Consider the following 14,361-nt stretch of genomic DNA (forward strand, 5'->3'; position numbering starts at 1 on the left):
TTACCCGAACATGGAGCTCAACTTTTATATGGAGGGCATATCAATTTCAAAAACAATGCAAATAACCCTTCCTCCATTAGGTGCATATTCAAAATAACTAAAATCGGTATCAACCCGACCTTCGGGACAGGGGATAATCTTAAAAAATTGACTCAAATGGAAAACTACATGCCGCGAAGTTGTTAACCTCTGAGAAAACGAAATTCCTAATAACAGACACATGGGTTGAAAAATTCGGAGATTAGGAGATTCAACATATCGAACATAAAGCGGAACATTTATAGTGAGCTCATACCATAACATGATCCCATAGGGAATTAATTCAACGTAAAAATAATAAAAATTGGTCAAAGCTCAAGCCTCGGACCGTGGATTATGTCAAAACATGGTCTTACATTGCCAGCCAGGAGGTTTTTATTCTCTGAGAAAACTAAATTACGGATATTTTGGATGGAAAATTCGTCTACGACCTTCAACATAGCGAACATACATCAGAACATGAGAACTGAGATATGAATTTATGTCGAAACATTGAATTATATCATATATTATCTGCCGAATATCGAACTGGACCTTTATATGAAGGACTTGTCCGAACAAGCACCTATAATGAATTAATTCGATGTTAAAAACAGCCCAAAAGAAATCCCAGTACAATTTGGAAGCCCTGGGAAATCATCTGAATAGGATTCTGGAATAAAATAAAAGTAATACAAACAACTGAAAAGGCGTTAAGTTCGGCCGGGTCGAACCTCTAACATAGATATAATGACAGGTACAGGAACATACCACTCCTTCTGTTACCTCCCACACAGGGGCAAGGCCTAAATGCGGGCTATAGTACATATATAGTTCATTATCGAACCTTACATTCTAGTTTTTTATCTCGAACCAAATCCAAATCTTAGAACCAAATCCGATAACTATTTTAATATAAACAAGTGAAAAAGTGTAAAGTTCGGCCAGGCCGAACTTTGGATACCCTCCACCATAGCTATACTGACATTATTAATTTTTGGTAGGGAGATTTGTTACCATATACGACTACAAAATAGTACAGCGAATTTGGTTGAAAACGCCCTCAAGAACCTGAAAATACCGAAAATTGGGGGTACCCCAATATGGGGGCTACCAGAAAAAGTGGACCGATTTTTATAATTTTTAGTAGAGATATTTGGTACCACATAAGAACCCCATCTACGAAATTTCAGCGAATTTACTGTTGCGCTCAAGAACCCCAAAATACCGAAAATTGGGGGGTACCCTTATATGGGAGCTATATCTAAACGTGGACTGATAAAGCCCATCTTCGAACTTGACCTGCCTGCATACAAAAGACGACTCTATGTAAAATTTTGGAGATCTATCTCAATTTGTTTAGAGGCTAGAGTGATTACAAAAGACAGACGGACATGGTTATATCGTCATAGAATTTTACGCCGATCAAAAAAAAAAAAATAAATAAATAAAATAAATAAATGCTTTGTACCCACCTTACTGTGGTGGAGGGTATAAAAAGGGGGTTATATGGGGATTACTCCAAAAAGGGGGGGTGGGCGAATATTTATATTTTTGGTGGGAAAATTTGTTACCATATACGACTACAAAATACCATACAACAGCGAATTCGGTAGAATAACGCGCGAAAGACCCCAAAATACCGAAAATTGGGTGTGCCCTTATATGGGGGCTATCCGAAAAAATGGACCTATATTCTTAATTTTTTGTGGAGATATTTGGTACCTAGTAAGAACTCAAAACCTAGTAAGAACAAAAACTATGGCTAAACGTGGACAGATATATCCCATCTTCGACCTGCCTGTAGACTAACACTGTGCAAGCATGGGAACTGGTGCCCTTGTTTACTTTCATCAATAAGCTCGTTCTCCACGTTCTCTTTTTGAAAGTCATTTCATATGGCGGTTTCTCAATTACTCTCCGAGGATTTTCTCTCTGCACACCTATACTGTAGACAAAAGACAACTCTCGGTAAAATTTTAGCACCCTATCTCAATTCCTTCAGAATATAGCGTGATTCCAACAGACGGACGGAAATGGCTAGATCGTTTTGGAATTTTACCCTGATCTTTATAGGGTCGGAAATGAATACTTCGATGAGTTAGAAACGGAATGACAAAATTAATATACCCTCCATTCTATGGTATAGGGTATAAAAAGGAAGGTGGTATGAACAACAGACAATATGCAGTTTGAACCGAACGCTTATCCTAAGTTCCATTGATCCTAAGTTCCACTTTCGAAGCAAACAACTTTTTCAACTAGTTATATTATTTACAAGAAGGAGATACATCAAAGATCTGCGGAAGAAAAAAAATTCCGCATGCTGGGGACTAAACATGATAAGGACTCTAAAAAAATCTATACCCTTTAGAAGTTGATGGTGGAAGGGAATTTTGCTAATCTATACCGCATGTTCGCACAATATAACCGGACGATCTTAAGGTATCCCTGAACCCCTCATTCTCTTTTACAGAAGAAATATCTTTGAACTGAGTTCGAAAGAAATATTACGATCACTCCCTTCGAGAGTTATCGTGCGCAACAGCCGGCTAGACAGATATTTGTAAATCGACTCCAAATTATGTGGAACGGATTTGGTTCAAAGAAACTCGAGGTCTTCAAACTAAGTTTTCGATGAGGCAAATTTTTGTCGCAGCAAAATGTATACACTCTCATTAGCCATAAGGCTGAGGGTATAAAAATCGACTTATATGACGACCCATGATCCAGATAATGAAAAGAAAATCTGCATCCGAGCGAGATGACCGAATTGAAATCCAAAAGGAGGCCAGTAAAAGACTAGACTAGAAATGTCAAGTAAATAAAGAACACATTGGGGACCCAACGTCGATTATTACATCAATGAGTGGATAAGGAATCCAAATCGTTAAATTCTCTCACGTCGAACTTTTTATTTTTTTTGAAAAATCTTAAGGAACCAAAATAATAAAAAATCTGTTGTTTCAATCCCATTTGAGCTAAAATCTAATAGTTCCACTTGTTTCACTTGGATAATACCCCACTATACACCCCCTTAAAATCTGAAATTCAAAAGTTGTCGTCACTTCTATCAGAGAGAGAGAGAGAGAGAGAGAGAGTCTCCCGCGGACATAACCTTCACAATACATAAAATTGGCGAAACCTATATATGGGAATTGTTTTAAGATATAGATTTATAAAATAATTTTCTTCTAGAATTATTTTTAACCGTAGATTACCAGATTGCTAAATTAATGCGTCTTCGACCTTCAAAATAGATTAAATGGTGCGGTAGTCTTATATAGAGGTTATGTCACAACGTTGATCTATATAACCAGTAAGGAAAGCAGCAAAGTCGGACTGGGCCGACTATATGATACCCTTCACCACTTTGGGTATCAAATGATATCAAATGATGTATCCTGACAGGCGACACCTTTTCGAAGGAACATTGACATAAATTTCGACGAACTTAAATATGTGAACCGACTAACATCAATCCATACACTTGTCATTCTGCCACCTATGTTAAATTTCATTACAATCGGGTAGATTTAGAGACGTTTGCGTACAATGGGTGAAATTAATGTAAATCGATTTGGGGCAAACTTGTTACACGATATTCGGTATGCCGCACTGTTAAAATGCAATATCAATTGCAGAATTAACATGAAGTAGGTCGAAAATATATATGAAAGCGCTGTCTGAATCTGCACCAATTTCAATTAAACGCTATAAAGTCATTCTAGTCTCAATTTGATATGTTGTGCAAAAATTCGTGCCAAGTGGACAAACATTACCTAAAATCGGAGGAAAAAATATATGGGAGCTATATCTAAATCTGAACCGATTTTCAGGAAACTTATCACACATCATTCTAGACTCAATGCAGTATGCAATGTCACATTTCGTGCAAATCGAAATAAAAATCGGAGCTTTGGTGCATTATTTCCATAAAATGGGACGAAAATATAAATGGGAGCTATATCTAAATCTGAACCGATTTTTTTGAAACTTAGCACACATCATTCTAGATTCAATTCAATACGCTATACCAAATTTCGTGAATATCGAAATATATATAGGGATTTGGAACACCTTTAACATTAAATCGGACGAAAATATATATGAGAGCTATATCTAAATCTGAAGCGATTTTTACGAAACTTAGCACACATCATTGTAGACTTAATTCAGTAGGCTGTGCCAAATTTCGTGCAAATCGAATGATATATAGGGACTTTAGTACACCATTTACAAAAAATCGGACGAAAATATATATGGGAGCTATATCTGAATTTGAACCGATTTTTCCCAATTTCAATAAGGTTCGTCCTTGTGCCAAATATATGAGCTGTGTCAAATTTCATCCAAATCGGATAATAAATGTGATCTGTACTTTTTTACGGACAGACGGACGGACATGAATAAATCGACTTAGAAAGTGATTCTATGAATATTCTCAAAAGAAACCATGTGTCTATCTCGTTTCCTTTTGCCTGTTCCGAACATATGCACAAATTGAGAATCTAAAATTCCGAATTATGTATAGCTGTATCGTTTTAATGTGGGTCTTTGATGTCGGTTACATGGAATATATGTCAACAAATGGACTATATATTGACAATTTTCTGCGAGTATGTACTTTATCTTCTAAGAATCCGAAATGCACTTTGATCGGAAAAAGCTACTAGGACACTCCAAATGCCAATAATATTGTGATAAAATTATATAGAGGTTATCAAAAAAATTCACCCATATTGGACATTGTTTTCAATCAAACAGGCTGTAATTTTCTATTTGTATTCTCATAACGGTTCCACCACATCTCGCACTAAAAATTATTAATATTGACCCATGTCGAAATTTTGAGAATTTTATACACGTTTATCGATCGAATTTGTCTGCAATTTGGTATTTTGTATTCTCATTGGCTGCTGTCCAACCGTACTACCAAAACATATCAATATTGATCTCCGTTTCATAATAGGCCCATATAACGGTAGACCGACTATTTGACATTTTGAGAATTTCTATAATCTTTTTCTCACGTATTTTCGGTATGTTCAAGGTCCTATGATAACCTAACTTTTCTGCTAAGATCCCCCATTAATTTTCGATGTTTTGATTGCCATCCTCATGGTGGAGTGTATGAAAAGTTCGGCCGGTTCAAACTTAACATTGTTATTACTTGTTTATCCAAAACATTTTTACACGATTTTCCCGATTTTTACTAAAACACTGTCCGCACAAGACAAAAAAAAAAAAAAACCGACGAGAGAACACATGCTCAGTCAACCTGAGCATTTAACCAATTTCCTCTTTATTGCCTTTGGGCAATAATTTTCCTCCCTCATTAAACGTTTTCCCTGTAAATGCCAACTATCTCCACGGTTCTCTCGCTTATTTGTCTCGATTTAGCCCTGCCATTTAGGGCTAACAAATTAAGTAGAGAATTTCCAATGCCAATATTTAGAAGAGTAAACGTTTAAACGGAAAGGACAAATGAACGAAAGAGTGACTGACTGCCGACCGGCCGACCATATGCTTTGCCTCCTTTCCTTACACAGGGTGTTGCTGCCCTACAACTGATATCTTAAATGTTGAAATATTATTGCTGTTGTTGTTGTTTCCAATCAGCCGTGTAATTTATTTCTCATCGTTTCAATGTTGTTGTTGCAATTCGCCGACCTGCCAGCAGTGCGTTCGTTTATCACAAACAGGTGTTGCTTTACATGCAAAGGCAGCCACAGCACCACTACCACCACAAGGTATACATTTCAATGCCTCCACCTCCAGTAAGGAAAGGGAAATGAAAAAAAGGACAATCGTCATCCATTGATAAGGAAACATTTATAGGCTAATATTTGTCAAAAATGTGGTGGGGTGGGTGCATTTTTCTTGGTATTTGAAATCGAAAGGAAATGTGATTTAGTTTTTATTTTTGTTGGCAGGAAAGAGGGGAAAATTGTATTGAGTTTGTATCAGAATGCTCCAAATTCCAAATTTTGCTAGGTAGCGACATAGATGACGTTATATAGGTCTTCGTTAAAGGTGCTCAATAAACAAAGAATGTTCTCCTGGTCGCCTTGAATCTAGAATCTTGAAATTTGGGGTGAGGGTCGCTCTTAGCCAAAAAATATCAAATAAGGCGGGGTTTTTGGAAATTCGTACTGGAACGGAACGAAAAGTACTAAATGTGGTACCTTTTGTATTTAAGGAACCGATAGAGCTACAACTCTTAAATTTTAAACCAGTAAGGAAAGTAGTAAAGTCGGACGGGGCCGACTATATGATACCCTTCACCACTATGGGTATATTAAACAGAACAATTAACATGAAATTGGATGAACTAAAATATGTGATATTTATCGAAATGTGAATCAACTTAGATCAATCTATAAGCAGGTCATTTGTTTGTTACAATGGGACAAATGTTGGGCCGTTGGGCTATGTCTGCACTTCTAGAAAACTCAACTACGTTATTCTATGCTCAATTTTATACGTTGCGCAAAATTTCATGTCAATTTGACAAACACCATTTGCACCGTTTACTTAAAATCGGACGAAAATATATGTGGAATCTATATCCAAATATGATCCGATTTCAACGAAACTTGTCACAGGTTGGGTTATACTAATTTCAGTACGTTTTGTTTCTATCAACCATATACTAGTTCCTTGGTTCGTCAATTACTTAAAATCAATCGATCTATGCAATATTAGAACTTTGGTACATTATTTACATTAAATCTGACAAAAATATATATATATATATATATATCTTAATCTGAACCGATTTTCACGAAACTGAGCACATATCATTCCAGGCTCAATCCTGTATGCTATACCAAATTTCGTGCAATCGAAAGATTTATAGGGACTTTGGTGAATCTTTAACATAAAATGGAACAAAACTATATATGGAAGCTATATCTAAATCTGGACCGATTTTTACGAAACTTGGCATAAAGCACTCTAGCCTCAATTAAGTACGTTATGCCAAATTTCGAAATATATATAGGGACTTTGGTGCACCATTTACATAATATCGGACAAAACTTCAGTACGTTATGCCAAATTTCATGCAAATAGAAAGATATTTAGGAACTTTGGTGCATTATTTACATAAAATCGGACGCAAATATATATGGGAGCTATATCTAAATCTGAACCGATTTTCTCGAAACTTAGCACACCTCATTCTTGACCTAATTAAGTACTTTGTGTCAAATTTCGTGCAAATCGATGGATATATAGGGACTTCGGTGCACCATTTGCCTAAAATCAGACGAAAATATATATGGGAGCTATATCCAAATTTGAACCGATTTTCATCAAATTTTACACATATTATTCTAGACCTAATTCATTACGCTGTGCCAAATTTCGTGCAAATCAAAAAATATATAGGGACTTTTGTACACCATTTACCTTAAATCGGACGAAAATATATATGGGAGCTATATCTAAATCTGTTCCGATTTTTATGAAATTTTACACATATTATTCTAGACCTAATTCATTACGCTGTGCCAAATTTCGTGCAAATCGAATGATATATAGGGACTTTGGTGCACCATTTACAAAAAACCGGATGAAAATATATATGGGACCTATATCTAAATCTGAACCGATTTTTATGAAATTTTACACACATCATTCTAGACCTAATTCATTACTCTGTGCCAAATTTCGTGCAAATCGTATGATATATAGGGACCGTTTACATTAAATCGGACGAAACTATATATGGAAGCTATATCTAAATCTGAACCGATTTTTCCCAATTTCAATAGGGTTCGTCCTTGGGCCAAACAAGTGAACTGTGCCAAATTTCATCCAAATCGTATCATAAATGCGACCTGTACTTTGTTCACAAAAATACATGGACGGACAGACGGACATGCGTAAATCGACTCAGAAAGTGATTCTATGCATATTCTCAAAAGGAACTATGGGTCTATCTCGATTCCTTTTACCTGTTACAAACATATGCACAAAGACATAATACCCTGTACCACAGTGTGGTGAAGGGTATAATGAGGGTCACTGATAGAGTGTAGAATAGATGTGTTTTTATTTAGAGGTATGGGAGACTTTATATAGGTCTTCGTTTATAGTGCTCAATAAATATAGGAAGTTCTTCTGATCGTCTAGAAGCTAGAATCTTGAAGTTTGGGGTGAGGGTCACTCTTAGTTCAAAGGTGTTAAATACGTCGGGGTTTTTGGAAATACGTACCAAAACGGTACGAAACGTACTAAATGTGTTACGATTTGCATTAGAGGAACCGGAAGAGCTAGAACTATTAAATATTAAATAAGGGCCACTTATGCAGTGAATGATAGATGTACCAAAGGCTTATTGGAAATTCGAATTATAAGTATCCGAAAAGTACTAAAATGTACTATATTTGGTACAATTTCGTATCATGTGGATGGGTAGAGTTACAAACTTGGAATTTGGAATGTGAATCAAGGTTGAAGAAGTAGGGTCGATATTCGAAGATGGTTTTGGAAGTTAGTAACCATTTATACCAAAATTACTAAATCGTACTAAATTTGGTACAATTTGAATTTGAAAGCAAGAATGGAGATGAAATCCTGAAATTCTAAATTCTCATTACCGTCGAAGTGTAGGATTGCAATATGTAGGTAATTATGGAAATGGTTTTCGTATGTGTACGAAAAGTACTAAATAGTACTATATTTGATACCAGTTGGATTTAAGTGAACGGATAGGTCTGGAAAACTGATATTTGAAAATAAGATTACTACTGCTTTGTACAATTGAGTTATATAGGTAGTTTTGGAAATTCGTACTTGTTTGTACTAAATGGTACTAAATTTGTTACAATTTGAATTTTTAGTTGAATCAACAGAGCTGGAATCCTGAAATTTGGAGTTAGGTAGGTTGGGGTGTAGGATGGGTATATGTAGGATATTTTGGAAATTTGTACTAATGTGTACTTTATTTGGTACAATATGGATTTGATTGATTTGGAGTTAAGATCACTCTCGGAGTGTAGGATTGGAAGTTTTGGAAAATTCTATTAATGTATAGGTACTAAATGGTACTAAATTTGGTACAATTTTGATTTACGTAAACCGATAGAGCTGAAACAACAAAATTTGTTGGAATGTAGGATTGCTGGTACGGATGTTATTTTGGAAATTTGTACTTATGGTACTAAATGGTACTAAATGAAAAGTACTAAATTTGATTTGGAATTCTGAAAATGGGAAATACGATTTCTATTGGAGTGCATGATGTAGGCAGTTTTGGGAAATTGTACTTATGTGTGGAATTTGGAGTTAGGATTATACGGGTGTACGATTGTGATATGTAGTTTTGGTAATTTGTACTTATGGGTACTAAATGGTACTGAGTTCTATACAATTTGGATATATAGCTGGTATAGTAAACATTTGAAATTAAGATAACTGTTGGAGTGTAGAATTTGGATTTTGAATCCTTGTTGGGGTGTAGGATTGGGATATGTAGGATGTTTACTAAATTCGTACTAAATGGTACAAAAATTGGCTGAAATTCTGAATTTGGGAAATAGGATTCTTATTGGATAGTTAATCAAACGCATCTACATCTATATCTAAATCTGAACCGATTACTATAATTATACCCTACATAACTATGTTGTCAGGGTATTATAGCTCTGTGCAGCAACAAAAGTTTGTAACGCCGCGAAATATTGGTCCTAGACCCACCATTAAGTATACCGATCGTCATATTTCGACAAGCTGAGTCGATCTAGACATGTGTGTCCGTCCGTCCGTCCGCCTGTCCGTCTGTCCATTATAATTTGTAAACACGATACAGGCCACAGTTATGGACCAATCTTCAAGAAATTTTGCATGTAGGATGGGTTCTGGTCAATGAAGACCCCTATTGTTTTTAATAAAGATCGGTTAATATTTAGGGGATGAAATGGACCAAATACTTAATTTGTGTCGGTTTTTCTGGGGGCTCCAGAGGCCGCAGTTATGGTCCGAATATCGTGAAATTTTACACGGAGAAGGGGATCGGGCCAAAGAATAAGCTTGCCTCTTTTCATAAATATCGGTCAATATTTAGTGGGTCAAATGGACCCTGACTTTTGTGTGAAAAATTGCAAAATTTTTATTATAGGGCGTATATACTTGCTCCTGAAGGACATATACCCGAGAAGTTGATAATATATCCAAGATGAGTTGTTGACCTTCAAATTGATACCAATTATGTGGCGGTATGAACTCTGATCTGGGAGTTATACGTAATTAGGTAAAGGTGACTATGTGCATAGTATTACTATTACTCCATTAGAGGACGGAAATGTCGCGCTGATCGCTTTAAGATTGTACATGAAGTTCCGATTATTTTAAAGGACGGCGCCTACAGTTTTCGGTGAAGTTGAGATTTCATTCTGGGGGTGCAATGAACCGAAAACTTTAATTTTGTCAGATTTTCTAGACGCTCTAGAGAACATCACATATTTTACAAGGTGAAGGGGATCTGCTCAAATACTTAGAGCGGATGTTTAGATGATGATCGGTCAATATTCCGAGGGTCAAATCAACCAAAACCTAAAGTGATAATTTTTTTTTATTAAAAGGCGTAAAAATTCACTTCAAGAACAAAATTTTGGAAAATATGCCAGGTTTAGAAAATGGAGCTGTTGACCTATAATCGATCAAGAGGGTGCACATATCACGAAATATTGCCCAGTCTCAGAATATAGAACAGCAGAAAGTTTGCTTTTCGTGGTAGTTGTGTAGGGTTTCATATGGTCCGCCCCGTCCGACTATACTGCCCCGCTCACTGGTTTTATAAAATTTGGTTTTAGGTGATCGAATCGAGCTGAAATCCTGAAAATGGAATTAAGATTACTGTTGCAGTGTAAGATGGGGGTATGTTTGAAAATTCGTACTTATGTATGCTAAATGGTACTAAATTTGAATTTGGCTTAGCTGGAATTCTGAAATTTGGAAAAGGATTTTTATTGGATTGTTAAGGTATTTGGTAAAATTTTAATTTAGGTGAACCTATAGTGCTCGAGGATCATTACTTGGGACGAATTAATTTTCTCTAAGAAAAACCGCCGTTCATACGGCAAGTTATATGTACTTTGGAAAAAAATGATCTGATAGAGTAGCTCATATTTGAAAATATTGGATTTGGCACCATGACTGGATCATTGTCACTTATCGTTGCTTGGGTACGAATTTATCGGTAAAAACAACAAGCATATTGGCTAGACCCCATAAAACAGTATGGTCCACTTTGAGGTATTTTGAACGATTTTAACCATTTGCCTTTAATTGTCTTATTGTAGGATAAAATAATTGTTTGCATACGTCCATGTTTAGACAAAAAATCCCATGCACATATGCAGAACATACCTACCGACTTTAGCTATATCGAAGGTGTCCCCTTTTTCGAACAGATCCCGTCCCATTTTTTTTGTAATTTGAAGGTTCTAACCCCAGTATCAGATTGACTGTCATTTCATATTTTCGTTTTCAGAAGATTTTCAAAATCTCGAAGAAAATATGTTCATACAATTCTCATATAAAAAATCCCGCCAAACTCCAAAGTACATGCTCTTAAAGATACTGATTCCTCTATATGAAGGTAGGACAACAGCTAAATTAATTGATTGATTGTCCTCTAAAAAAAGAAAATGTGTTCACCTCAACAAAATATTGTTTTCTTTTTGTTCTGTAACTGGATTTATTTATACGGAATGGTGTGAATCTGCAGACTATGAATAATATGATTAAAATTAAAAAAAATCCCCCTCCTCTGTTTTCAGTGCAAATTAAACAATAATTAACATTTAATGATTGCTGTCAAATTATTGATCATATTCCGTATAAATATTATTCACAATAAAAATTCGGAATAAAAATATTCCCCTTTTCAAAAAGCTGTGATTAATCAGAAGGAAGATTTATCGAGAAAGATATATAAATAAATATCAAATTAAGGGTGCTGTAGCTTACGTAACTCATTCCACATAATTCGAGGTGAGTAATTAGTAATGAAACCAGTAAAGAAAGCAGTAAAGTCGGACGGGGCCGACTATATGATACCCTTCACCACTTTGGGTATATTCAACAGATGGAATCCTAACAGACGTCGCATTTTTGAAGCACCTCTGCAACCTATACTAAATTTTGGTCTGATATAGAGTTGTTTCTTACAATGGGACAAAATACATTTAAAGCAAAATATCGAAATCTAAACCGATTTCATCGAAACTTGTCACATGTTAGGTTACACCTATTTCACAGTATGTTTTGTGCATTCGACCACATTTTGAGTTCTTCATTCACTTATAAATCCAAATTTCACGCGAAGGATATATAGGGACTTTGGTGCATCATTTACATAAAATCGGACGATAATATATATGGGAGCCAGGGACGTACGCAGGGGGGCAGCCCGGTCCCCCCGAAATGAAAATTCACAGTAAATTTATGTTTGCAACACCGATTTTTTTCATTTTATACTACCGCCCCCCAAATGAAATCCTGTGTACGTTGCTGATGGGAGCTATATCTAAATCTGAACCAATTTTCCCGAAATTTAACACATAGATTTCTAGACTTACTTCAGTACGCTATGCCGATTTTCGTGAAAAACGAACGATATATAGGGAGTTTGGTACACCATTTACAAAAAATCGGACGAGAATATATATGGGAGTTATATCTAAATCTGAACCGATATAACACACAGATTTCTAGACTTACTTCAGTACGATATGCCGATTTTCGTGCAAATCAAAGAATATATAGGGAGTTTGGTACACCATTTACAAAAAATCGGACGAAAATATATATATCTAAATCTGAACCGATTTTTACGAAATTTAACACATATCTTTCTAGACTTAATTCAGTACACTGTGCGAAATTTCGTGCAAATCGAGGGATATATAGGGAATTTGGTGCACCATTTACATAAAATCGGACGATAATATATATGGGAGCTATATCTAAATCTGAACCGATTTTCACAAAACTTATTATTATAGACTTAATTCTGTACGCTATGCCAAATTTCGTGCATCGTTCTATACTTAATTCAGTGCGCTGTGCTAAATTTCATACAAATCGAAGGATATATAGGGAATTTTGTGCACTATTTACCTAAAATCGGACGAAAATATATATGGTAGTTATATCCAAATCTGAACCGATTTTCACGAAATTTAATACACATTTTTCTAGACCTAATCGAAGGATATATAGGGACATGCAAATCGAAGGATATATAGGGACTTTGGTGCACTATTTACCTAAAATCGGACAAAATATATATGGGAGCTATATCTAAATCTGAACCGATTTTTCCCAATTTCAATAGGGTTCGTCATTGGACCAAATTTCATCCAATTCGAATCTAAAATGCCACCTGTACTTTGTTTATAATTTAACATGGACATACAGACGGACGGACGGATGTATGATTCTATGCACATTCTCAAAAGAAACCATGTGTCTATCTCGTTTCCATTTGCCTGTTACAAACATATGCACAAACACATAATACCCTGTACCATTTCCAGAAACAGCCAGATTCTACTACTCCACTCCAAGAGAGAGTGTAATCCTAAAATGGTATAAGTTCTTCTAATGAAGGGATCTAATGAAGATCCCGATCCATCATAGACATTTTGATGTTTATAGGCACGGTATCCCACCTAAGTGGTTGTAATTTGTCGGGGAACAACTCTAGTTTAGTAAAAACGATCAGATTTTTCTGAAAAATTTTCCAGAGGTAGGTATTTTTACCCTAATTATGGGGATATATTTTTTTCTTGGGGAACGTACCCGGTTATTTGACCCGGAAGTTCGGGTACGGGTACCCTGTTATATCCGGTTCTACGGATCCGTTTAATATAAAATGGGTTTCATTTAGGTTATAAAAATTCTTTCCATTGAGTGGTAACATAATGGGGTTATCTCAAACCATTTTGAAGATATAGTCAAAAACTGGGTTTTGGTCCTCGATTTTTTTGAAAACCCCCCAAAACTCGGTCCAATGATAGACCACGATTTGCCCTTTCCAAAATTGTGCGATATGTGGCTGTATCTGTTGTGGATCAAAAGATATGGGCCTTAGTACCCTATAAAAACAAGGAAAATCTTTCTACATGACATAATCTCTTTTTAAACAGCATGGTGTTTTTTGGGTGACAGGCCTTCGGCCGGGGATTTACAACTTTCTCCTATGGACAGATGCCAACGCCGGCTACGCGACAGAAACTCCTTCTAAATAGAAATTTTTGTTGTGTAACCGGCCTTCGGCCGGGGTTTTAAGACTTTCTCCTATGGACAGATGCCAATCTCCTTTAA

This window comes from Musca vetustissima, unplaced genomic scaffold (assembly GCF_032173495.1).
Source record: "Musca vetustissima isolate MV318-11 ecotype Yass unplaced genomic scaffold, APGP_CSIRO_Mvet_v1 utg49225, whole genome shotgun sequence".
Lineage (NCBI taxonomy): Eukaryota > Metazoa > Arthropoda > Insecta > Diptera > Muscidae > Musca > Musca vetustissima.